The 26592-nt window shown below is 36.3% G+C and overlaps 1 protein-coding gene across 1 annotated transcript in view; it reads right to left on the bottom strand.

Moving 5' to 3' along the window:
- XYLT1 (xylosyltransferase 1) overlaps nt 1–26592 on the bottom strand; it is a 414523-nt gene that overhangs the window by 332120 nt on the left and 55811 nt on the right. The window lies entirely within an intron of this gene.

Consider the following 26592-nt stretch of genomic DNA (forward strand, 5'->3'; position numbering starts at 1 on the left):
AAGAGATTCCTAATCCTAAGATCCACTATCCCTCTCTTCATTCAGATAAATTGGCATTCCTTTTTGTAATGCAATTATTAATGAACTTCAAATAATCTTCATTTTTTCTATTTAGAACCCCTACTCCAAAAAGGGGTTGTTACTATTCAATTGTTTTAGTCACGTCTGACTGTTCATGACCCCATTTGGGATTTTCTTGCCAAAGATACTGGAGTAGTTTGATTTCTGTAGTATTTCTGTAGTATTGATTCCTAATAAGAAGCAAAGAGACTTAAGGGATGTGGGAAGGATGGGAGAACCATGCTTTATTCTCATCTTTGCTATTGACTTTACTTTTTTATCAGGGTAACCTGATAGACTCTTGATGCCTCATTTTCAACACTTGAAAAATAGGCATATCATCTACCCCCTACCTCCCTCAGCAGGGATGGTTTGGTGATTAATTAGATAACATCTGTGAAGTACTCAACATTCTGAAGAAGGGCACCTTGGGAAAGTTGACAATGAAAATACAAAAGAGAGTATTACTACTATTATTGTGGTTTCTATTAGCTCCCCTTTCATCAAATTAGTCTTTTAATGGAAAAAAGAAAGGAGGAAAGGAGGAAAGGAAGGAAGGAAGGAAGGAAGGAAGGAAGGAAGGAAGGAAGGAAGGAAGGAAGGAAGGAAGGAAGGAAGGAAGGGAAGGGAAGGAAAGGAAGGAAGGAAGGAAGGAGAGAGGGAGGGAGGGAAAGAAGGAATTCTCTTAATTGAAAAGCCTTAATTGCTGCTTATCTTGAAAGACAATGATGAAATCCCATTCTTCAATGAAGCCTTTCTTGACCACCCCTGGATCGTCAGTCAATAAACTTCAATTTAGCACTTAGTGTTATGTAAGATTGGATATAAAGAAAGGTAAAAATCAGTCCCTGCTCTTTACAAGCTCAAGATTTAATGAGAAAAACAACATGCAAATAACTCTGAAATTCATCAACTTTTCCTCTCCCCACCCCTTTTATTATCAATGCAACTAAGTTATGATTTACATATTTCCTTACCCTATAGTTTCTTTTTTGTGTGAACTTTGTCTCCTCAGCTAGAACAAGGATTATTGGAAGGAAGGAACGTTGGTTTATGATTTTTTGTTTGCAATAATATCTAACACATATTTAGGCAGACAGGAGGTTTCCAAAAATGTATGCTAATCATAATTTTATTTACCTTTCTCACAAAACTAATTAAATCAATGAAAATTGAGGAGAATTTTATAGACTTCTTTTTGCTGGACAGCTAGTCACAGACTTTCCTGAAATTCCAAATGCAAATTAGAGATTAACACTCACAATTCTTTCATTAGGGGAAACTAAGTGGCACAGTGAATAGAGCACCAGCCCTAAAATCAGGAGGACCTGAGTTCAAAACTGGTCTCAGACACTTAACATTTCCTAGCTCAGTGACCCTGGGCAAGTCACTTAACCCCAATTGCCTCAGGAAAAAAATTTTTTAAAAATGTGAGGAACCACTATAGAATTATAAACTCCTCTGGGTCACTTTCTGCCTCTCAGTCTCCCATCAGGGACTCCTGACTTCCTTGATATACGCACCATACTTTTATCAAGGCAGCCTCAGATCACATGGCCTTTTTAAAGTAGATGCATTACATTCCTGTTATATTGAGCTTATGACATATGAAAACACCCAAAACTTCCCATAAATTTTTATCAAGTCCATTTTCCCCAATCTTTATTTGTATGATTGTATTTCAGGGCCAAATCCAAACTAAAATGAAGAACTTTATAGTTTATCTTTTTCAACTTAGATTTATGAAAATCCAGTTCCATCTTGTAGGTTTCAGTTGTAAAAATAACTATACTAAATTATTTTTGTTTTGCTTGTTTAAAGTAAATGACATAATTCACTGATAAAATTCTTAAGTTGGTGAAGTTTTTTGCCATGCTCCTATTTGCAGATAACTTTGTGTTTACTTCTTCCAGTCCAGAAATATTGCAGAACTTTTCAAATGAGATCTACAATCTGGCAAAAGACTTTAGCCATCCATAAATGAAAAACCAAGTGGATGAAGAATGTTTATTATAGAGACTCTGATAAGTAATTATAATCCATAGAGCTGGTCAGTCAATGCACAGATGAATTGAGACACAGCAAATGTACAATTAGATGGTTCTAAAACTGAACACGAAGAAATAAAGAGGGCTGGATTTGGAGAGGAAATTGTATAGTATTTTTGAAGATTCCCAACTATTCCCTGAAACAAAATTCCTTCTATATAACTTCAGTATTTTTCTGGTGATTCTCTGTGCTTTAAGACATCAAATATTATGGCTCCAAAAGTTAAATTTGAGATTCACCAAAACAGCAATGGAGATGTCAAATAATCTAATAATAGTAAGCATACTACTTCCACCACTACCATAGAAGATTTGCCAAGGTACATAAACAAGAGTGTTTCTTGAAGCATAATACATGTATCATTGCAATCTATATTGCTAAAAAGAGTGTCTGCACACTAATACATTGTTGGGGGAGTTGTAAACTGATCCAACCATTCTGGAGAGCAATTTGGAACAATGCCCAAAGGGGCTATAAACCTGTGCATATCTTTTCATCCAGCAGTATCTCTACTAGGCCTATAACCCAAAGAGATCATTAAAAAGTGAAAAGGACCTATGTGTGAAAAACTGTTTGTGGCACCCCTTTTTGTAGTGGCAAAAAACTGGAAACAGTGGATGCCCATTAGAATAACTTATGGTATATGAATGTTATGGAACATTATTGTTGTATAAGCAATGATCGGTAGGATGATTTCAGAGAGACCTGGAGAGACTTATATGAATTGATGCTGAGTGAAATGAGCAGAACCAGGAAAACGTACACTGTCTCTGTGTAAAATTATACGATGGTCAATTCTGTCAAACATGGCTCTTTTCAACAATGAGGTGATTCAGGCTAATTCCAATGGTCTTGGGATGAAGAGAAACATCTGAACCCAGAGAGAAGACTGTGGGGACTGAGTGTGGATCACAATATAGCATTTTTACCTTTTTTGTTGTTGTTTGCTTGCATTTTGTTTTCTTTCTCATTTTTCCCTTTTTGATCTGATTTTTCTTGAGCAGCATGATAATTGTGAAAAATATATAGAAGAATTGCACATGTTAAACATGTTGGATTACTTGCCATTTAGGGGAGGGGATGAAAGGAAGGGAGGGAAAAATTGGAGCCAAAGGTTTTGCAAAGGTAAATGTTGAAAATTATCTATGCATATGTTTGGACAACAAAAAGCTTTAATTTTTTAAAAAGAACCAAAAAAAGTGTGTCTGCAAGTTAATCTTTAGGTCCAACCAAGAATTAATACAACCTCTAGGACCTGAGGAAATTAGAGTGGCAGGAAATATAGGGACACAGAATTAAAAAAAAAAGGATTTTAATTTCCTAGTAACTTTTTTTTTATTAGCTGCTATAAAAACAGTGACATGCAAATCTGTTTTAAATTTACTGACAGCTCTTCCATTGACACCCAGTTGTTAAGGTATTTTTAGACAAGCAGACATTCATTTATTGCCTAAAATCAGGAAATATAATAGTGTCAGGTATAGGTAAAGCTTAAGGAAGTCAGGCACTCTTGTTTGCTGTATTAAACACCTCACTTGTATACAAATAATTACTCCAATTCTACCTTAAGGCACCTTTACTAGTTATACAAGGTAAAATACAAGGTCATGTAAAAGCACTTCCCTCTCAGGATTGTTGTGAGGACCAACTAAGATGATATTTATACAGTGTATTGCAAACATTAAATTAATGTTGAAATAGTAGTAATTAACTCCTTTTTAGTAATGGCAACTATTATGCCACAGTTTCCTTTAATTGTTCTGTTTCGGTTTCCCTGATTGTTCTGCCTCAGTTTCCCTGAATTGCTCTGGTTCAGTTTCCCTGAATTGTTCTGCCTCAATCCCCCTAGTTGCCACCTCCCATTCCTGACTATTAGGACTGATATAACTTAGGGCTGGCTACTCTAGCGTCATAAACTGTAAATGTTTAATCTCAGATAAGGAAGAGATCTATTTCAGGCATCCTGGCTCCTAGGTCCTCCTAAATTATCAAGAATTTTTGGTCCTATGACAGGCCCAACCTGTCAGAACCGAATTTATGGTCCATTTCTGAAAATTCCCGCTCACCAGTACTCTTACTACTCCCCCACACCTTTGTCTCTCCTGATCCCTGGAGCTCTATAAAGAATCCCTGGAATTCTTCATTCATTGCTGAATGCTTTGAGACTCAGTCCCATTCAGTCTGCTGGGGTCAACATGGATCCTGTTTTGCCTCCAGCACAATCTTTCCCTCCCAAATAAACTATTAAAAACTCTCTAATCTCTATCTTGCCTCAGTTTCTCTGGCATTACACAACAAGGAGTAGTGAAAAAGAGATGTCTTTGAAGCCAGGAAGATTTGGCATAAAGTTTCACTGCTGACAAATCCTGGCTTCATCCTGAACAAAATCCTTTAACCCCTTAGTATTCTGAGTGACTTTCTGTGGCTCTGTGTTGCAGAGAATGTGCTAAACTGCATTTGTTTAGAGAGTGCCTTCATTGGGAAATTTGATATACAAATGAACTCCCAAACTATTTCTATTAGCTATTAAGGTCAAAATCCAGAAAAAGTCAGCTATCAGTCTAAAATATCTGTTTTTAATACATACACCATATCCATTAGTGAGAAAGGCTTCTCTAAGGGATTATCACAAAAAAATGACAACAAATTGGTTGTTCTACCATTGAGACAAAAATTAGACTTTTCCCAAGGGGACCATATCTATGCTACATGACTTTATGACATCACAATTTTATAATGTTTTAAGGAGAAGTTGGCAATCATGGTAGAAAAGGCTTGACATTTTGATTGATTGTTCCAATCATTGATGGAAATGATATTAATAACCCACTATCAATTAAGTCCAAATTGTGAGTCATTAAAAAAAAACAGTGGACATGAGCTTGTGCTCAGTCATGCTCATTCTGCTCTCCAGTATGCTTTGAGCCAACAGCAGCCATTTGGGAAGCATTGGCTATGGTTGAGTATGACATTTAGGACTATAGCTAGAACAGTGAAGAGCTAATTGGCCCACTTGGCTCATCTCTCACATTTGACCCCTTCTCTCTATTCAAACAGCTACCACCCTAGTTCCAGCCCTCTTCATTTCTCACCTAGATTATTGCAACAGCTTCCTAATTTGTCTCCCTGCCTGGAATCTCTCAACACTCCAGTCCATCCTATACTGCTGCCAAAGTAATTTTCCTTAAGTGTAGAGCTGACCATGTGACTACCCCACTCAATCAACTCTAGTGACTTACTATTTCTTCCAGGATAAAATATAATAGATTCCTCTGTTGAGCTTTGAAAACCCAATATAATCTGCCCCCAACCTGTCTTTCCATCCTTATTGAACATGGCTCTGCCTCCCATACTCTGCCAGTTAGTTAAACTGGTCTTTTCTATTTCCTCACAAATGATAATCCATTTCTCACATTTGCCCACCATGTTTAGAATGTAATCCTTCCTTACCATCACTTCACTGAATCCAACTCTTCCTTTGCTACGCAGCTCAAGCACTGTCTTAAACATAAAGTTTTTCCTAATCTCCTCAACAACCTTGTATCTAATTACTTGGTATATGTTTGTATTTATTCATTTTATATTATCACTCCCTTTAGAATTTAAGTTCCTTGCCAATTTTGGTTCATTTTTTTTGGCCTGGTATCCTTAATGCCTTGAATATAGTCTGCACTCAATAAATACTTGTTGATTGATTGGGTTCATGATTATATGATGATGTAGCCAATATCATGGGTTTAATTTCTAGCTGGTCATCAATAAGGGATTCTTCCGGGAGGAACCTCTGCCTTTCTTTCCTTTTGTTTAATCATTATTAAAATCAATCAGTCAATTAATTTTTTTAGAATTTATTTTTAATTTAACTTAATTTTTTATTTAGTCATTTTTCAGTTATGTTCAATTTTTCATGATCCCATTTGGGGTTTTCTTGGCAAAGATACTGGAGTTGTTTGCCATTTCCTTCACCAATCCATTTTATAGATGGGGAAACAGAAGCAAATAGGTTTAAGTACTTTGTTCAGGGTCACAATGCTAGGAAGGCCAGATTTGTACTAAGGAAGATGAGTCTTCCTAACCCTAAACTCAGCACTCTTTCCACTTCACCACCTACCTTTTTTCTTTTCTTATCAAGATCTAATCATGATAGAAGGTAATAGATGGATCAATAAGTCACTAAATAGTGTACATTTAAGTTCTTACCTCCTCCTTGATTCCCTGACTTCCCTAAAGTCCCAGTTGAAATTCTACCTTCTACCGAAAGCCTTTCCCAATTCATCTTAATTCAAGAGTATTCCCTCATTATTTCAAGTTTACCCATATATAGACTTATTTGTGCATAGTTATTTGTTTGGTTTCCTAATTGGAACAAGACCAGAGAAATTCTTTTACCTTTCTCTAGGTATGCTTAGCATACTTTATAATCCTTTATATATATTTATGATTGTCAGTCACAGTGGGAACTGAAGATACAAATACAAACAAGCAGAACAGTCCCCATCCTCAAGAAACTTACACTCTAATATTGGAAGACAACATATAAAGAGGAGCTAGCATATTGGCATGTTGTAGAGATGACCATGAAGTAGTTTTGAGGTCTGGTTCCAGACAAGATTAAAAGCAAAGGCTGTGGACTATCAAACCTGGAAGTGAATGAGAGAGAGAAGGAAGCAAATGATGGCTGAAGTGTGGGTAGCACAATGAGAGGATACTTACTTGTAAGGGTCATAAGATCATAGATTTAAGGATGGACAATATCCTTGAGGTTACTGAGTCCAACTTATTATTTACAGATGAGAAAACTTAAGGTAGAAAGAGTTTAGGTAACTAGTCCAGGCTCTTACTGCCAGTATTATATTAATTATATTACATATATAATAATAATTGTATTAATTATATGTAAACTTCACATAAATAAACCTAGATGTTCAAGATCTAGGGAGAAGGGCTATTAAAGCTGGACAAAAACTTCAAGACTCTAAAAGGACAAGGAGGGAGACTCATTTAAAGCCTTAGCTATAAAATTAATTGTTCTAGGAAATAACCTCTAATGGGCAAATGAGATTGATTTATTTATTTTTTATTTATTTAATAGCCTTTTATTTACAGGTTATATGCATGGGTAACTTTACAGCATTAATAATTGTCAAACCTCTTGTTCCAATTTTTCACCTCTTACCCCCCTACCCCTTCCCCCAGATGGCAGGATGACTAGTAGATGTTAAATATATTAAAATATAAATTAGATACACAATAAGTATACATGACCAAACCGTTATTTTACTGTACAAAAAGAATCAGACTCTGAAATATTGTACAATTAGCTTGTGAAGGAAATCAAAAATGCAGGTGGGCATAAATATAGGGATTGGGAATTCAATGTAATGGTTTTTAGTCATCACCCAGAGTTCTTTCTCTGGGCGTAGCTGGTTCAGTTCATTACTGCTCCATTGGAAATGATTTGGTTGATCTCCTTGCTGAGGATGGCCAGGTCCATCAGAACTGGTCATCATATAGTATTGTTGAAGTATATAATGATCTCCTGGTCCTGCTCATTTCACTCAACATCAATTCGTGTAAGTCTCTCCAGGCCTTTCTGAAATCATCCTGTTGGTCATTTCTTACAGAACAATAATATTCCATAATATTCATATACCACAATTTATTCAGCCATTCTCCAACTGATGGGCATCCATTCAGTTAAATGAGATTGATTTAGAGTACAAAGCAGGAACTACATTCAGAGATATATTATCTTTCTTAGATAGCACATGTCCCTATTCTTAAATGACTATCTGCTGAAGAGATGTTTGGAAGTCTTTATCATACCTCACTTAAATATCTCAAGTACAAGGAACAGTTTACTTACCAGCAAGATCTGGTCTATCCTCTTTTCAGGATTTGCAATATAAATTCTGACAACACTATCTCTCTCTCTGATTGAATTCTCTTCACACATAAAACAAGGTATCACATACTTCCAAATCATGCCTGTAAAGGCCTTTGGATTTTTCAAATAAATGCATAAAAAGTATATACAATATATTTGGCCTACTTTTAAAAATCCATATTGACATATAATCATTATAACCAGTTAAGTAGATAAAAAATTCTAGGTGTCATTGGTTTTAATTTTTCTCAATAGCATTTTAGTTTTTCAAATACATGTAAAGATAGTTGTCAACATTCACTTTTGTAAGATTTTGAGCTTCAATTTTTTTTTACTTCCTTTATCTCCCACCTCCCCAAGACAGCAAGTAATTTGATATAGGTTATATATATACAATACTTTTAAACATACCTCCATATTTGTCATGTTGTGAAAAAAAATCAGGACAAATGGGAAAAAAACAAGGGAAAGAAAAAGGAAACAAAAAAAAGATGAAATATAATGCTGTGATTCTCATTCAGTCTGTTAAGTTCTCTCTCTGGTTACAGGTGGAATTTTCCATTCCAAGTTGTTGAGAAGAGTCAAGTCCTTCACAGTTAATTATCACATAATCTTGCTGTTGCTGGGTACAATGTTCTGGCTCTGCTCGTTTCACTCAGCATCAGTTCATGTAAGTCTTTCCAGGCTTTTCTGAAATCAGCCTACTCTTCATTGTTTATAGAACAGTAATATTCTATTACATTCATAAAACATAACCTATTTGATCATTCCCTAATTGATAGGTCTCCAATAAATTTCCGATTCCTTACCCCTACAAAAAGAGCTGCTATAAACATTTTTATGCATGTGGCTCTTTTCCCCTCTTTTATGATCTCTTTGGGATACAGATCCAGTACAAAGGACATGCACAGTTTTATAGTCTTTTGATTATAGTTCTAATTTGTTCTCCAGAATGATTGGATCAGTTCACAACTCCACCAATAATGAATTAATGTCCCAATTTTCCCACATCCTCTCCAACATTTATCATTATATTTTACTGTCATCTTGGCCAATTATAGGTACATTAGTGTGAGTCATTTGCATTTGCATTTCTCTAATCAACAGTGATTTGATTTGAGAACAACCACAAAGCATTTTTATATGACTACAAATGGCTTTAATTTCATTTGAAAATTGTCCACATGCTTGGATCATTTATCAATTGGAGAATGACTCGCATTCTTGGAAATTTGACTCAATTTTCCATATATTTAGAAACACTGGTTTATTATTACAAACACTGGTTGTAAAAGTGTTTTCCAGCTTTCTACTTCTTTTCTAATCTTGGCTGCATTGCTTTTGTTTATGCAAAAACCTTTTTAATCTAATGTAATCAAAGTTATCCATTTTGCATTTCATAATTTTCTCTAATTCTTCTTTGGCCATCAATTCCTCCCTCCTTTACAAATCTGACAGGTAGATTATCCCTTGCTCTCCTAATTTGCTTATAATATCACCTTTTATGTCTATATTAAGATTTCATGGGTTTAGAGCTGAAACATATCTTTGAGGTCATTTTAATAAAACCTTCTCATTTTGCAGATTAGGAAAATGAATCCTAAAGCATTTAAGTGATGTTATCACCCTCAGGCAGCTAATCATGGGTTGAATGATGATTTGAACCCAAATATTCTGTCCTCAAATCTAGAACTCTTTCAACTGTATGATTCTGGAAATTCCTAGTCCCTATCTCAAAATAGTCCATATTTCACTCTGAAAAATGTGCTCCCTGTCATATTCCCTGGGAACTACTGCTTAAACCAGAAGAAGATCAAGGCCTCCAAAGTTAATGAAAGAAATGGACCTTGCATCTTGCCTTTAACTTCTCTTATCACTTTCTAAAAAGAACCTTTACACTACATCTACACTAAATCATGAGATGTCTCAATATAGTAGGAAAAGCATAAATCTAAGAAAGGAGATAAGTTTCAGTCCTAGCACCTCTACTAACTGGTTATATGACTTCAGAACAATCACAAAACGCTTGTGTTGTTTTTCTCATATACAAAATGGGATGATTACATACTCCCTTGCCTGACTACCCAAAAAGGCTGTATTAAAGAAGAGACAAGAAAACATTAGCAAAAGTTCATTAGATAGCTAGTATTACTAGGCAAATTTAATATATTATTCTTATGCTGAGGAAATATAGGCCTCAATCAATCTCTGCCTACCTCAGCATATACTTTGCCCCATTTCAGAAAAGTATATGCACCTCCTATTTTATTCGCACAGTAATTATTCATAATTCAAGAGGGTTTTCCATGTTTTTTTTTAATAGTGAGTTTCCCACAGGGTATTTAAATTTTAATTAAATTTATTAAAATCAATTTACATAAAGTTTTTCAGCAACACTTCTAATACATTGTGAACATTCTCTTGAACTCATATGTCATTCGCGCCCATATTGCTGAAGTCTTGGCTTGTTAATATGTGAATATGCATACTATTCTCCAGTAATAAAGACATGGAGAAAACTCACACAATTTGCAGAGGAACACAACAGAAGTCTTTAAAGCAATATTGTCTGCTAGTCAGATTTTTTTAAGTTGTCCTAGTTAAAGCCCAAAAGACTGAGCTCTATTTCTCTTCTTCCCATCTCCCCCCACTGTCAAACTCAGAAATAAATTGTGCCAATTTTGAGGTATGTTTTGACAGATTCAAACCTAAGGCAAACTGTGATAGTGAATTTGGAGAGGACGGAAAACAATGTTTGTAATAGTCAGGAGGACTTGCATAATCCAAACAGTAACATCAACCTGAACATAACATGAGCAAATTTACTACAAGACTTTTGAGTGATATTTCCACTGGCAATTCTCCCAGAAGACTCTACTTTGAGATCTGAACTCTGGTCTCAGATCCATGGTGCTCACACAAAGGTAACCCCAACCTTCTACCCCCAAATATATATAAGCAATAATTATCTGTTGCTGAGTCATCATTCCACTAAGTCATGTCAAAGAATATGATCAATGACATGTTAGTTTTCACAAGGCCACATTAGTGGTCATTACCACTAATTCAATTAGCTTCAATAAGTAGCTGTTCTTACTAAAACCATCCAGGGCATTTTTGAGCAGCAGAAATTCTGAGTGGGTTATGTCTGCCATAATAGGAATAGGACAAAGGTTTTATTAGAATTCCTATAATTCCATTTTGTAGAAGTATTACCTCTGACCCATTCAGGGTGCTTTACATTTTTTTTTCTTTTGGTCACACCTTTAATTTCATTGGTATGGGATATTTCCATTTGAAAAAACACCCTCTAACAATGCTGGTTGTACTTTATTTAATATTGTCTTAGAAAGTTGTCAGGGGCACCAAAAAATTAAATGACTTCTACAATGTCATATAGCTAGTAGCTTCAAGAAGTAGGATTTGAACTCAATGCAGGCTCTGTAGCTGCCTCTCAGAGTCCTGCGTAAATATGAACTATTACTGGATTTAGAGCCATGCAATAAAATAAACAGTATCTATCAGGACCATAGAAGCATAGAGAATGTAGAGGCTTACCAGATTTTAATTTTGCAGAAGAGGAAACTAAGACTCAAAGTGGTTACATCACTTGAGGTAGATCACACGGGTGATAAAGAATGGGGCAAGTTTCAGGTTCTCTGACTCCAGGCCCAATGTTTTTTGTTCAGTCTCATTTTCATTACATCACAATGTTTCCTTAAGGATAGGAGCTGGCAGGGAAACTATGCAGGCAATGCAACAATCTAAGAATATGCAAGAGGTCAGAAATCTAGGTAAATAAACCAAAGGGGAAGGGGAAAACAAGAATCAAAAGTTGGACCTAGATTTTAGTACTGATTTTGACACTTTAGTAGTTGTATGACTCTACGCACATCATTTAATGTCTCAGACTCAGTTCACACATCTTTAAAATGAGAATAATAATATCTATGCTATCTACTTCATAAGGTTACTATGGAGAGAAAAAATGCTTTTCTTTAACCATTAAAGGTTTATTAAGGGTGAATTTTTTTTTGGTGGTAAGCAGGACAGATAAAAGTTCCCAGATCCAGGCAGAGAAGTTAAATGATTGGAAGCTACCAAGAACCCAAGCACTAAGATGAAGTTAATTCTGAGGTCACATATATCCCAGCTTGGAGCATCTTAGGTACTTCTTGCCAGTTCTAGCACCTAGGCCTAGATCAAAACTACATCAGGGGGGCAGCTAGGTGGCACAGTAGATAGAGCACCAGTCCTGAAGTCAGGAGGACCTGAGTTCAAATATGACCTCAAACACTTAACACTTCCTAGCTGTGGGACCCTGGGCAAGTCACTTAACCCCAATTACCTCAGAGCGGGGGGAAAAAACTACATCAGAGATTGAAAGGCATGATAAAAATAGATTCAAACATAAACTGTTCTGTTCCCTTCTCATCTGGATTTTCAAGATGTAGAGATGTCAGATGAATATCTGAACCTCAGCATTGCAAATGCCATTTGCAATGCTGAGGGTTACCTGTGAGTCAACAGGTCTTCACTGAAAATCAACTATATTGTATATTGTTAGCACTCTTTCCCCTAGCCAAACCTCAATTACACATCCCTTAAGGAAGCAGAGTGTGACAGATATTAGTATAAGTCATTGACAAAATGATTGGAGTACTGGATTACAACTTTACCCCATTTAGGGTCAAGAAACTTTTTAGATCTTTGCTCTGAATAATATCTATTAATTGAAAAAATACAAAATAACAAAAAGGCATTATGAATTTAGCATTGCTTTTAAATGAATTTGTACTTTATCAATCACAATATAATCAACGTGGACTGGAAGAATGACACAAGTTTGAGACACTATTCAGTCTGCACAAGGAATATTTGATCATTTATTAAAACTTAGTTATATGACATTTTTGGTTGAAGCTAAATAAAGGTTATAGAGATGACAATATTTGTTACACAGGCAGACCAGAAAAGTCTCGTTAAAAAGAATGGGGGAAACAAAGAAAAAGGCAATTAGGAAGCAAGTTCCTAAAACTCCAATGACTAGCATTGATCAATTGGCTCATCTCAATGGGGTAAAAAATTCTTTTTGTCATCTTATATTGTTTCAATCTACAACCATTATGCAGAGTGTAAAGTTGGAAACCACTACTCTAAACCTTGTGTCAATGGCTTAATCTAATAAGGAGAAACAGTATGAACATATGTGAGTCTATACAACATAAACACATAAAATCGAAATAATTATTAAGTGGGGACACTTAAAGCTTAAGGGAAAAGGATAGGTTTCATGTAGGAGGCTTGAGCTCAGTTTTGCCTTCCTGGTCTACTAATATTTGGTTTACTTGTCTCAAGAGTTTTTTAAAAGCTAAAGATGAGGGTGATGCACATTCCAGATATGAGCGATAACACCAGTGCAAAGTGGGGCAACACTTTCCTAATTCCTAATCCATGAGTGATCATGGAAAAATTATTTAACCTCTATACCCCAGTTTCCTTAACTCTTCAAATGGAGATGATAATAACATCTACTCCTCAGGGTTTTGTAATGATCTAATGAGATAATATTTTAAAAGAACTTTTCTAACATAGTACCTAGAAAATAGTAGGTGCTTAATAAGTGCTTATTCCATTTCATTCTACTTCTCTAAAAATGCATTCTACTTCTTCACATTCTACTTTGTATTGTAAAATACAAAGAAGCTTTAGTCCTGACTTTCAGTGGCAGAGCAAAGGTGACAGAATAGAGAAAGCACTCTTCTGAGCTCTCCCAAGATTTTCTTTCAAATAACTTTAAAATCAACCCTCAAATTGATTTCTGGAGTGGCAGAGACAACAAAAAGTGAGTGAGACATTCTTCTATGCCAAGACAATACAGGAGGTCAGAAAGAGAGCTGTGATATGGGGGAGGAGGTTGGCCCAAGCCCACATGGATAAACTAGCTGTGGGCCTAAGTGATAGTGACAGAAACAATAGTAGCTTTGGGAGCTCTCAGATCAGTGATGGTAAGATAACCTGGCAAGAGGTCAGAAAGAGATTATAGGAGAATTCTGTGCTAGCACTGGACACAGGACTAAATACTACTTGGCAATTGTATTTCTAATATCTACTCCTGCCATGGTTTAAAGAGCAGAAAGGAGAACTTAAAGTCAAAAAAAAGTGGAAGCCCTGAGGGACCCCCAAGGGATCAAGGGATCCTTCCTTGGTAAGGGTCAGAGTAAGGAATTAGGAAGAAATGAACTACCCTCTCCCTATATCACACAAAAAATTTCCAAATTCCCAGAACTAGCTCTGAAAACAACAGTATGAAAAGGCCTAAAATTTGAGCCAGATCTCCTCACCCCTCATTCCAGGAATAAAACCCAACCTTAACAGAAAGTTCCAAATCAAGAAGTAAGGTGGAAAAATGAGCAGATTACAACAACAACTACAAAGAAAGTGACCATAAAAAGCTCCCATGGTGATATGGAAGATCAAGATAACAAACTCAAAAAAAGACAATGAAGTCAGAGAAGCTATAAGTAAAACCTCAAAGAAAAAAATATGAATTAGACACAAGTCTAACAAGAATTCCTAGAACTGCTAAAATATTTTTTCAAAATCAGAGTGATAGATGAAAATTTTAGGTAAATAAATGAAACAAAGTAAGAAAATTAAGAAAAGAAACAAAAACTGAATTTAAAACACCTTAAAAAAGCAGAATTGGCCAAATTACAGAAAAGTGGGGGAAGAGTTAGGGGGTTATTATTTTCAATGAAGATAACCATTTCTTAAAAAATTAGAATTAAGCAAGTAGAAGCCAATGATTTCATAAGATATCAAGAAAAAACTCAAAAGAATGAAAAATTAGAAGTGAAAAAATTATTAGAAAAAAATTATCATTATCATTTCTAATTATCATTAGAAAAAAATGGACCTGGAAAATAGATTAAGGAGAGATAATTTAAGATTATTAGATCACCTGAAGGCCATGATAAAAGAAGTAACTTAGACATCATATTTCAATAAATTGTCAAGGAAAACTGCCCCAATATTCAGAGTAAAATAAAAATTGAGAGAATCAATTGATCTCATCCTGTAAGAGGTACCAGCATTCATATAGGGTAAACTGAAGCCTTCAGACAACTTTCCCCCTAAGTTACAACAAATTAAAATAGGAATGAGGCTCTTGATAATGCTTTTCATTTTATTCTATACAGAGTAAGTACTTAATACATGTTTATTAAACTGCACTCCCTAGTTCTAGAATTACCTGGAAATAAAGGTGGTATCCTACTAATTCCCAAAGATAGGGGTCATTCACATCAGTACTTAGATTCCTAAGAACAGTCAGTACTTGTGCCTTCATAGCTAGCACTTATATACAATGCTTTAAAGTTTGCAAATTGCTTTATAAAATTACTTCATTTGATCCTCATAATAGGCCTGCAATGTAGGTGCTGTTGGTTTCCCCTTTTACAGATGTGGAAACAGGGCTTTGGGGAGATTAAATGATTTGCCCAGGGTCATGCTGTTAGTGTCTTCCTGACTCCCAGTCTAGCACTCTACCCATCTCCCAGCTTGTAAAGCTCACAGAATTGAAGAGAAAGAAGAATGACTCTTGGCATTTATAAGGCTAAAAGTGTGAGAAATAGAAAACCCAACCTTTCTATTCCCATCTTCTTTTCCTTCAGAGTGGAAAAAAATCAGTTTATTTAAGAACAAACAGGCTTTTACTTAAACTCCAGTCTCCTACTAGCATGATTTCTCTGTCTACATGCAAGGACAGAATATTTCTATCTTCCTTTAACTACAAACACCAAGAGTTCTATACTAGGAAAATAATGACATTTTCTCAACCAATTATCACACAGCTGAAGTAATAAACTGTTTACAGATATATCAATTCAGTTTTTCTTCCCTGCAACCTGCCTCTGAAAGGAAAACAGTATCCCCACTGTAAAATCACAGCATTTTAATCAGTACTGCCCATCTCTTCCTACCGGGCCATTATTATTTTGGGAAACCATTAACACACAAAGCTGTATTAAAAAAAAAACAAACAACTACATTTTCAAATCACAGCTTCTTTAATTTCCCTCCTGCTCTGTTCAAATTAAAAAAAAAAAGAAAACCATAAATAAGTAAAATATTTCATTAGAACTAAAAAAAAAGTGCTATGTTTTTAAAAAACATGCCCAGAGCACTAAGTTAGCCCACCTGGGATCTTCCCCCTATAGATATCCTCATCTATCAGATCTCCACACTAAATTTCATATTTATTTATTATTCTCAATTTAATGAGCATGAAAAAATAATATATATGTATGCATGTATATACACATATGGAGTCAGGAGAGAAAAAAGAGAAGAGACAGAATAAAACAAGATAGGAGAAGGAGGTAAATTTAGAAACAAAAAGACCCAGAAAAAGACAAAGAGGAGAAAGAGGTGGGGGGGGGGGGGAGAGAGAGAGACAAAGACACAGAAATAGACAATAGACATAGAGAGATCTATATGTCTCTATAGACATATAGACAGATAGAGAGACAGAGACAGAAAAACAGAGAAAAAAGCAAAAAAGCAAAAAATAAGAGAAAGATGAAAGAGCAAAAAACAGAAGAGACAGAGGGGAAAGGAGGAGAGAAGACAGACAAAGAAGGGAAACAAAATAGAACGGAGGGAAAGATGGAGAGAGAGAGGCAGATAAAGAGAAACTTCCATAGGATTATATATTTCATATACAGTTCACATTTATTTAGGCATCAAGATCACATTCTTAAACTCTTTCAGATTTATAACTATAACATCCAGTCCTGGGTTGGTTGCTAAACTAGAAATGCCATCAGCGTCAGAGGTGCCAAGAATTCAATTCAATCAGCATTTATAAACTCCAACAATATTGTACAGAGCACTATATTGGTAACTGGGCAATTCAGCATTTAGATTGTTTCTCTCTCTCTCTCTCTCTCTCTCTCTCTCTCTCTCTCTCTCTCTCTCACACACACACACACACACACGCACACACACCCCTCTGTGTTTGTCATAGTCTACCAGTAGAGATTCATTTCACAAGCTATTTTCCTGTCCTTTATAAAATGCAAATATCCCTGTGAAGGGTTAAGTTTTAGCAATCATTTTACTTAGGTAAGGAGAAATAGAAAGTAAAAAATAAGGTAAAATGAAGGTGCTTCTTGGGGGAAAGAAAAGAGAGAGTGAGGAAAAGTGATTGAAGATAGCCTTTTCTTCACTTTTGTGGAATGGAGGAATGGCAATGAACATTTTGACCTGAGAGGTCTTAGGGAATTTCCTATAAGATCCATCAGTGTTTAAATTTACATAGTTAAATTTGCTTAGTCACAGAAATATATTATTAAAACAAAAGGAAACTCTTTTTTCCCCAGCAAAACAAGCCAGAAGAAATACCCTATCCCAGACTCCTCCTGGTGAGAGCACCCATCCACTGAAGACGGGGTATCCTTGTTTTCATATCCCCCAAACAACAGAGACGTCTCATAGACAAACATCTAGTGGCAAGGAGGTGTGATTATCCTGCTGGGGAATAAATGAAAGCTCTCATCAGCTCTGGCCTGCCCAGCATAGCCAGCCATCTACTAACCTGTCTTACGTTCTCTTTTCCCCTCTTACCACCCCCAACCACAAAGCCCTTTCAGTGCTGGAGACTCAACTCATTTGCCAAACCTGAAGGGAGGAGGAGGGATGTGGGGGGGAAATTTATAAAGTTGCTTTATATCTGGCAGAGACCAAGCCATAACGCAGCAACTGCTGAATTTCCATTCAAACAGGTAAGCACCCCAGTCTAGAGGGATGCAAAATAAAAGTTAGTCCTTGTTCCCATGCCAAGCAGAGTCTTGTAGGTGATAGAATTCACTGGGTTGACATCGGACTAGAAAGCCCAGACTCTAGCATTTTTCTAGATAGGAAGAAAGGGAGAAGCTTTCTCTGGGCAATGCAGAGGAGCCCTGAGCTATACTCCAGCCCACCTCCCTTACACTTCTCATGAGACATTCATTCATGATGGTAACTGGCTAGACTGAGTAACCACCATGTAAGGTGAAACACATTAGAAAAACAAAGCAAAAAAAGAACCAAATTAAGATAAGGTGTGGCTGAAGGTGCCAAGGCAAGGTTATAGACATAACTAAGATCATAAGATTCTAAATGCAGATGTGGAAGGAGCTTTAGAAACTATCCAGTCTAACCTTCTCATTACATAAATAAGGAAACTGAGGCTTAGAGAGGTTGTAACTTGCCTCAAAGACTACTGAATTCAAGCCCCTTATTTTACAGAAAAGGAATATGAGGCACCAAAAAGTTGTGATTTGTCCAGTCACACAGCTTATAAGTATGTAAGACAGGAATGAAACTAGATCTTCCTGCCTCTAAGCCCAGTGTTCTTTCCATTCATACAAGGCAAACATTAAAGATAAGATGTGGTCAGCATTCCTTTCACTTTGCCTTGCAGCAAAAGAAGATAGTTCTCTCATTTCTCCTCAATTTTTCTTTCCTTTTCTTTATTGGCATGGAGATATGAAAAAGAAGGAAGAATGTGATGGGAAGTATACATCTGGGGAAAGGATCATAGATTTTTAGATCCAGAAATGACTATAAAGGTCATTTAGTCTTACAACATGATAGCCCTGGAACTAGAAGGAATGTCATTGTTGTTATTATTACTTGTCCTCTGTTTTTGGAGACCAATGATATCACAGGGTGACATCTTGACTTTTGAGTGAATTGGATTTAAGTGAAGTAGAGTTGCACAAAATCAGCCTCACTATCTCTTCCAAATCATCAAATCCCAGTGGCAGGATGATTGGAGACGGCCCTGGATGTAGTGGATGACCTTTGTTTCTAAAAGCTCCACAGAACCCGCTTCAGGCACTTTCATGGCTTTTAGGACAAATTCTTTTCATCTGCCCAAAATTCCATCATGAGGGGAGTCTTCACATGCTTGGGATAAACAATTTCTTAACTCACGATGGGTCTGAGTCCTGTCAGTTAGCCTCAACATGGTTCAGTCCCCTACTGGCATGGTTTAATCAGATTATGGGTGTTGCAATACTCTTGCATTGTAGCTTTGGAGCCACAGTGAGAATTGGGTGGGATACCAGAGGTGGATGAGCAATCCTGGAAAAGGTTCAACAACAGAGATGCTGGTACTCCCTGAACATCCCATATACCCTAAGAACTTCAGAGATCATAGGACCATAGATCTGGAGCTGCAAGGGACCTCAAATATCCTCTAGTCCAATCCCTTCATGTTAAAGATGAAAAGAATGGAACTTTGGAGAAAAAAAAGACTTCTACTAAGTCATATCACTTTTCCAAGCCTCAGTATCCACACCTGGTATTACAGGGGATAGTTTCTGCAATCCATTCTAGCTCAATATCTGAGATCCTATGGGGTTTAAAACCTACATATCAAATTAGTGGCACAGATGGATTTAGAAGGCAAACCTCCCTAGAAAGATTTACACAAACTGATGCTGAGTGACAGAAGCAGAACCAAAAATACATTGTATACAACAACAGCAAGAATGTGTGATGATTAACTCTGAAAGACTTGGTTCTTTTCAATGATTCAATGATCCAAAGCAATCCCAATAGACTTTGAACAGAAAATGTCATCTGCATCCAAAAAAAAAAAGATATGTGGAGATTGAATGTAAAGCAACACATGCTATGTTCACTTCTTTTTTCTCTCTATTTTTTCTTTTTCATGGTTTTTCCCCTTTGTTCTGATTTTTCTCTCCCAACATGATTCATAAAGTTATGTGTATTAAAATAAATAAATAAGACAAAATTTTAAAAAGGCAGGCCTCCCAATGCTATATTTTAGGTTCTTTTCATTATACCACTGGAATAATATCCCATAAATAGCTTAAATTGACTTCAAATTGACCTTCAAAGTATTCAAATACTCAAGTATTCAAATTGATTTCAAAAGGTCCATACTCAACACATAAAACTCAAAACATTGCTTTCTTCATCTCCTTCTCTGAGTGTATGGCTTCTCCCAACTCTAATTCCCCTCTAATTCCATCTTTCTTCTTGGTAGAAGTATTTCCCTGAATTGAAATAGTATGACAAAATATTTCAGTATTTTATCATCTTCAATGTGGTCTAAAGTGAGAAACACTAGAATTCAAAACTTAACTTATTATCTTTCCACCTTAAACCCTTCTCCCTACTTCCTTTTGTTGTTGAGGGTATCACAATCTTTCCAATCTAAACATCATCAGCTCCCTACTCTCTTCTAATCCCTGTCTGTCATTTCAGAAGATCTCTATTATATGAGAACTCTGACACTGTCATCACCATGAGGGTACAAGCCCTCATCATTTTACAAATGGACAATTGCAATAATAGCCTGTTAGTCAGTCTTCTTACCTTAAGTCACTCCTCACCAGACCATCCTCCATTCAGCTGCAAAGCGATTTTCCTAAAACTCAGGTCAGACTATGTTACACAACTATTCAATAAGCTCCAATGACTCCTTATTACCTCCATGTTTAACTATCAAATCCTCTTTTATTTAAAGTGGCCCCTTTCTATCTTTCCAGTCTTCCTAGATCTTACTTCTTCCCAGACAATCAGTGATTAAGGTTAGCTGCACATTGCCTTAGTCAGATTGAGACCTTAACTGTTAAAGACCTTAACTTAAAAAGGTTTGATTTGTTAAGGATTTGGATTCTTTAAGAGGAAATAGTCTAATTTAGTGATTTATACCTCTACCCTGAGAATGTCTTTTTTGGGAAATCAGACCAGCAACTGTAAATATGTTGAATTCAAATCCGGTCTCAAGACACTTAGTAGCTACCTGACTCTAAGTCACTTAAACCTTGTTGTCTCAGTTTCCTCACCTGTAAAATGAACTGGAGAAACAAATGTCAAGCTACTCTAGTATCTCTGCCAAGAAAATCCCAAATGGTGTCATAAATAGTCAGACGTGACTGAAAGAATTAAAGAAGAAAAACCATGTATAGTACCCCAAACTGCAGAGAAATGGAAAGTCCCCAAATCCGTGATTTGGAGTTGAGACTCCAATTTTCAATGTCTAAATCACACTTATTATCACATCAACTCCTTAAAAGAAAAAAAAAAGAATAGGCAACTTTTATAGAATGAAAAAAACAAGGTCCAAAGGAGTTAACTAACCAAACTAAGACCACTTAGAGAAACTACAGCAAGTGCAACTATTGGTAAGTCTAAAACTCCTTCTACAATAGACAAGAACAGCAGGAACCACCAGAAGCCTGAGGCTGGGGGCAGTTCAGACGTGGATGCTCTGCTTTGTCATTAGATCTTCAGGAAAATCACTTTAGTTCTTTGCATCTCTGTCTATTCATCTGCCAAAGAAGGGTGGGGAGAAATAACGGTTCATGCTTTAAGGTATCCAGAAAAGATGTCTCAAGAAGAAAAAGAGATGAGGGCTATAGAAAAAAAAATTAAAAATTAAAAAAAACCCTCAACTCTGAAAAGTTAAAAAGCGTAGTCTGTATGTCAGGGACAATTATTCAGTCATGGTGCTATTGTGAGGATAATGTGAGACAGACTAAATGACAGTATTGAGCTCCTTGGAGGAAAAGGAATATATTTCATTACCCTCCTCCTGGCAGAACAGAACAAGGAGTCTCTGTGGCAGCCCAAGATTACACTATAACCAGTCTGTTGGTAAAGAAGGAAAGAAGAGTGATAGATGAATTATTTCCTTCTCTAGGAACAGACAGTTTGAAATAACTGAAGGGTTATGAAATCTTTTAAAAAAGAACAGTTAGAAGGAAAGGGATTTCCTTCACATTTAACAGCATGATAGTTTTCAAATGCTTTTAAACTATAGTAAGAAATCATGCCTGGGTCTATCTTATTGTACTTACTAGCTGTGTACACCTGGGCAAGTTACTTAACCTGTTTGCCTTAGTTTACTCAACAATAATAGCATCTACCTCACAAGCTTATTACAAGGAACAAATGAGATATTTGTAAAAAGTACTTAGCACAATAGCTGAAACATAGTAGGTTCTACAGAAATGCTTATTCCCCTCCCTTGAAAATGTTCCCTGAATATTTCAGCACCTCCACTAGCAATTTTAGTATTTAGCTAGATATCCCTCACAACTAAATACTCCTAATTCCTTCCCCTCCCATTTTAACCCCCCCCCCCCCATCTTATGGGAATGCTTAATGAAAGCAAAATCCCAAAGTGATTCAGGATCAGCATAACAGCTGAGAAAGGAATATTGAATGAGTAAAATTGACTGACTTGTATAACCTTAGATAGACTGCTTAAATTCTCTGACCCTTGTTTCAAAAATAATGTCTAACATTTATGTAGTACTTTAACAGAGAGCAGTGCAATCTTATCTCATTTAATCCTTACAACAAGCCTGGGAAAGATGAATTACTATTAATATTCCTCCCATCTTGCATGAATGATGAAACTGAGGCTTCAGACTGAGGTGAAGTGACACATACAGGATCATGCACCTAGTACCTGAGACAGCTTGGAAGCTAGGTAGCACAGTGGGTAGAGCGCCAAGTCTGGGGTCAAGAAGACTCATCTTTTTGAGTTTAAATCTGGCCTCAGACATTTATTTACTAGCTGTGTGACCCTGGGCAAGTCCTTGAATCCTGTTTGGCTCAGTTTCCTCATCTGTACAATGAATCAGAAGGAAATGGCAAACCACTCCACTCTCTGCCCAAATGAGGTCCCAAAGAATCAAATATGACTTCAAAAACAATTGAACAAAACAAAAGAAACCTGAAGGTCCCATCTAACCTTCTCATTTTACAGAGGAGGAAACTGAGGCTCAGAAAAATAAAGGAACAGACAAGTACACACACACACACACACACACACACACACACACACACTGCCATATGTAGCCTCACCAGAATTTGAACTCAGATTCTCTCAAACACACCAGACTGCCAAAAGTGACAGTGGAACTGCATGGGATGCAGGAAATAAAGTCAAAAGCTAAGAGTTAAAAATGGAAAAAAAGAAAAAAAAAACATTTCCTCACATTGTGAAGGTGGGCGTTGGAATAAAACTTATAGGGATGCCTTAACTCTTCAGAAAAAAAAATGAGGCTACCCAAACCTTATAGAAACATCAGGTTAACAGGCTCCAGACCCAGATACGAATTGGGTGGGTCCCTGACTCCCAAAGTCTCCTTCCTTGGTCTACAAAGTTTCCAGTCTTTAATCCTCTGACACAGTTACCAAAATAATTTCCTGAGGATACTGTTCAAAAGTCTTCAGGGGCTGCTGATTCCCAGGAGGATACAATATAAGTTCCTTAGCTTCACCTCTAAGGTCCTCCATAATCAGCCTCCAATCAAGCTTTCTAGTCTTATCTCCTATTACTGCCCCCATCCTCTTTCAACTATTCCACATGCCAGCCAATCTGGACTTCTAGCTGTTTTCAGATTTCAGAATTACGTCTCTACTTTTTCTGCATTTGCAAAAGAAATGTCTCCTAAGTCATTTTATCTCTATGTCTTAAAATCTTTATCTTCCTTAAAGATTAAACATAAGTACATCTCCAGGAAACTCACCCTGATTTCTCCAATAATGTTTTATATCTCTTCAAATGATCTGGCATTTACTCTTCTGAGTATATCACACATCCTATTCTAGGAAAGTGTATACTTTTGGAAGGAAAAGACTCGTATTTTTATATTTGTGTTTATAGCACTTAGGATCAGGACCTGGTATATAGCCTTGGGGCTTTCTAAGGGAAGTAGTGAACAAGATTTATTAAAATGAATATTAAGTGTCAAAAACTGTGCTAAGTACTTTTAAAATATTACCTCTTTGAACTTTACAATAACTCTAGGAGGTAGGGCCCATTATTATTGTCATTTTACAGTAGAGGAAAATGAGTGATCAGTTAAATGATGTGCTAGTGTCTAAGGAAGGATCTGAATTCAGGTTTTCCTGACTCTAATTAATAACTGTTGAATTTAATTCTCCATATGAATACTTTATAAAAACACAGAATACCTCACAGGCAGATTTTTTTAACCTGGTCTTGGATAACATTATTCCCATAGCCACATTTCACTGTGAATTATAAACATTCCTTTCCACCATACTCATTTGATAGGCTTTATTAAATGACTTTAAATTAGTACTCCAATATCCCAACTATGTAAGTGACATAGAAACTTACTTGCTTCACTGTACTCTTATAAGTCTGGGGAGTTTCAGCAAACCTTAATATGATATTCCCCAGCCTTGTTTCCAAGTTTAAAATGGGAGGAACAGTACTAAGAAACTCGTATTGGTCTTTGGAAGTGGAGCCAAAGAGTCTATATATAGCGACACGTGTCAGGGCAGTCTATGAGTAAAGATGCAAATTACAAAGGCTCTCTCCAAAACTGCTTTCTAAAAGTGACCTCTTACAGTAAGAAGTAACTGATGTAAGCCAAAACTATCCCTCCCATGAAGTTAGAAGGAGAACAGGTCAATTTGCAACTTGCAATTTCATTCTATTTTGAAGTTCTTTGAGATCAACCTCTTAAAATGTGCAGGAAGCTGGCAGTAACACAAGTAGTGTAGTCCACACACAGTCACAATCCCATCCCTTTACACACACACCCCTCTCCCTTTAGTAAATCTACTTCACTTCATCTTTATTTTGGGTACATTCACTCTGGGGCAATAAATCCTTCTTGGATCCTTAGAGCAGGAAAGCATAGTTGGAATCAAAAGCCTTAGATTCTAATCCCAGTTCTAAATATGACTTCAGGAAAACAAATCATCTCTCTGGATTTCTGTTTCATCAACTATAAAATGAGGAGGTTATTTCTAGTTACCTTTAGCTCTAACATTTTATCATTCAGTACTATCTGCTTGACTGACTTGTTTACTGGGCAGTTTTCTCTAGGCGCATTGTAGAATGAGACATACCTAGAAGAGCCTCAGATTAATTTGCATGTTATCTATATTGAAGTATAGAGACTATGCCAACTATTTTCAGTAATTTCACAGTTTAATCATTGTTCTTCTGAAAGGCATTCCTGGATTCCCCGGGCCTATCTCTATCCCAGGGCGAACTCCATATACTTACTTCTTCCTGAAGCTAATTATCCTCTCAACTAGCCCTCAGTCTCATGCCCTTTCACCTTTACCAGAAACCTGTTCCAACAATCATTATCATGATCATCATATTTCTTCTGCTTTCTTCCTTCTTCCTTTTTCCTTCTCCTCTTTTTTTCTTCTTCCTTCTTCTTCATTGACTGTCTCTCACATCTATAAATATGCTGTCCTAGGTGTGAATCCTATATTTTCTATTCCCATTGCTATAAATACATAATTTTATCTTTTACTGGAAGTTTTCTTGAACCCCTCTTAATTCCAATGCTTTTCCTCTATTAATTATTTTCTATTTATCCTACATGTAGCTCACTTTGTATATATATTTTTTTGACTATTGACTCCAGAGGACTATAAAATCCTTGAAGGTGGGGATTGTCTTTTACATCTTTTTTTCTATCTCCAATGCTTAGCACAGCACTTGGCACATAGTAGGTGTTTAACAGATATCTACTGAATATATAAAATATATGAATATGTGTACAACACACACAAGAAAGAAAGAGAGAGATGGAAACAGAGAATGAGGCAGAGAGAGATATGGTAGAGAACTACATGCTATAGTAGATAAAGCCTTAGAGTTAGAAAAAGGAATTCCAGTCAGAAATACCAACTCAAATAAACATTTGACTTGATCCCCATTTCCCTCATCTCTAAAATGAGGAAACTGGCTTTACTATGCCTACCAGTTGTAAATCTATAAGCCTCTCGAAGGTCCCCAAGAAATTCAAATCCTTATCAAGGACTGAGGAAAGAAGAAAGAGCTAATACTAGATGAATGGTGGTGCCATGGATAAAATTGGAAAGCCAGGAGAAAATTCAAGTTTACTGTAAAAAAATTCAAAGTTTGGCTTTAAATATGTTAAGTTTGAAAGGCCAGGGAAACATCTTGATAGAACTATGTCATGAGATTGAAGATTAGGAAAAAGGACAAGGCAAGAGATAAGAGATTTGGTAATTGGTTGTGTTGATGTGTAAAAACATGGACATGAATAAGGTTTCCAAGTGTTAACAGGTTAACATATTGAATCCAGGGTGAGACATTGTCTATTGATGTAGTAGCTACCATTGTAGTCCCCCCCCAACTCCTTTTTTAGCCACATGTTGTAAAACTCCCTAAAAGGAGATGGGGGAAGGATTTTTAATTAGGAAAATTCCAGGCCCTAAATGGGAAGTTAACTTCTGGAAAACAAATAAAAACCAGCAATTTAAATGAGATAGTTTGAAGAGATTGTCTTTCTTCATCCCACCTATGTAAAGCCAAGTGATTCAAATTCACTGGAGATAACTCATTTTCCAACAAGTTGAAGGATGCTCTATAGCATGTACTTCCTGTTTGATTCAAATTCTGATAGACAATTGAAAATTTCAACGTGACCTTATAATGGTGACATCAACTTTGTCACAAGATGCAGGGAAATGCCAGAAATAAACATCTCAGTTACCATTAAGGCCCAAAGGAGAGCAGAGGGAAGATCATATTGACT

The sequence above is a fragment of the Sarcophilus harrisii genome, chromosome 1, assembly GCF_902635505.1.
Source record: "Sarcophilus harrisii chromosome 1, mSarHar1.11, whole genome shotgun sequence".
Classification (NCBI taxonomy): domain Eukaryota; kingdom Metazoa; phylum Chordata; class Mammalia; order Dasyuromorphia; family Dasyuridae; genus Sarcophilus; species Sarcophilus harrisii.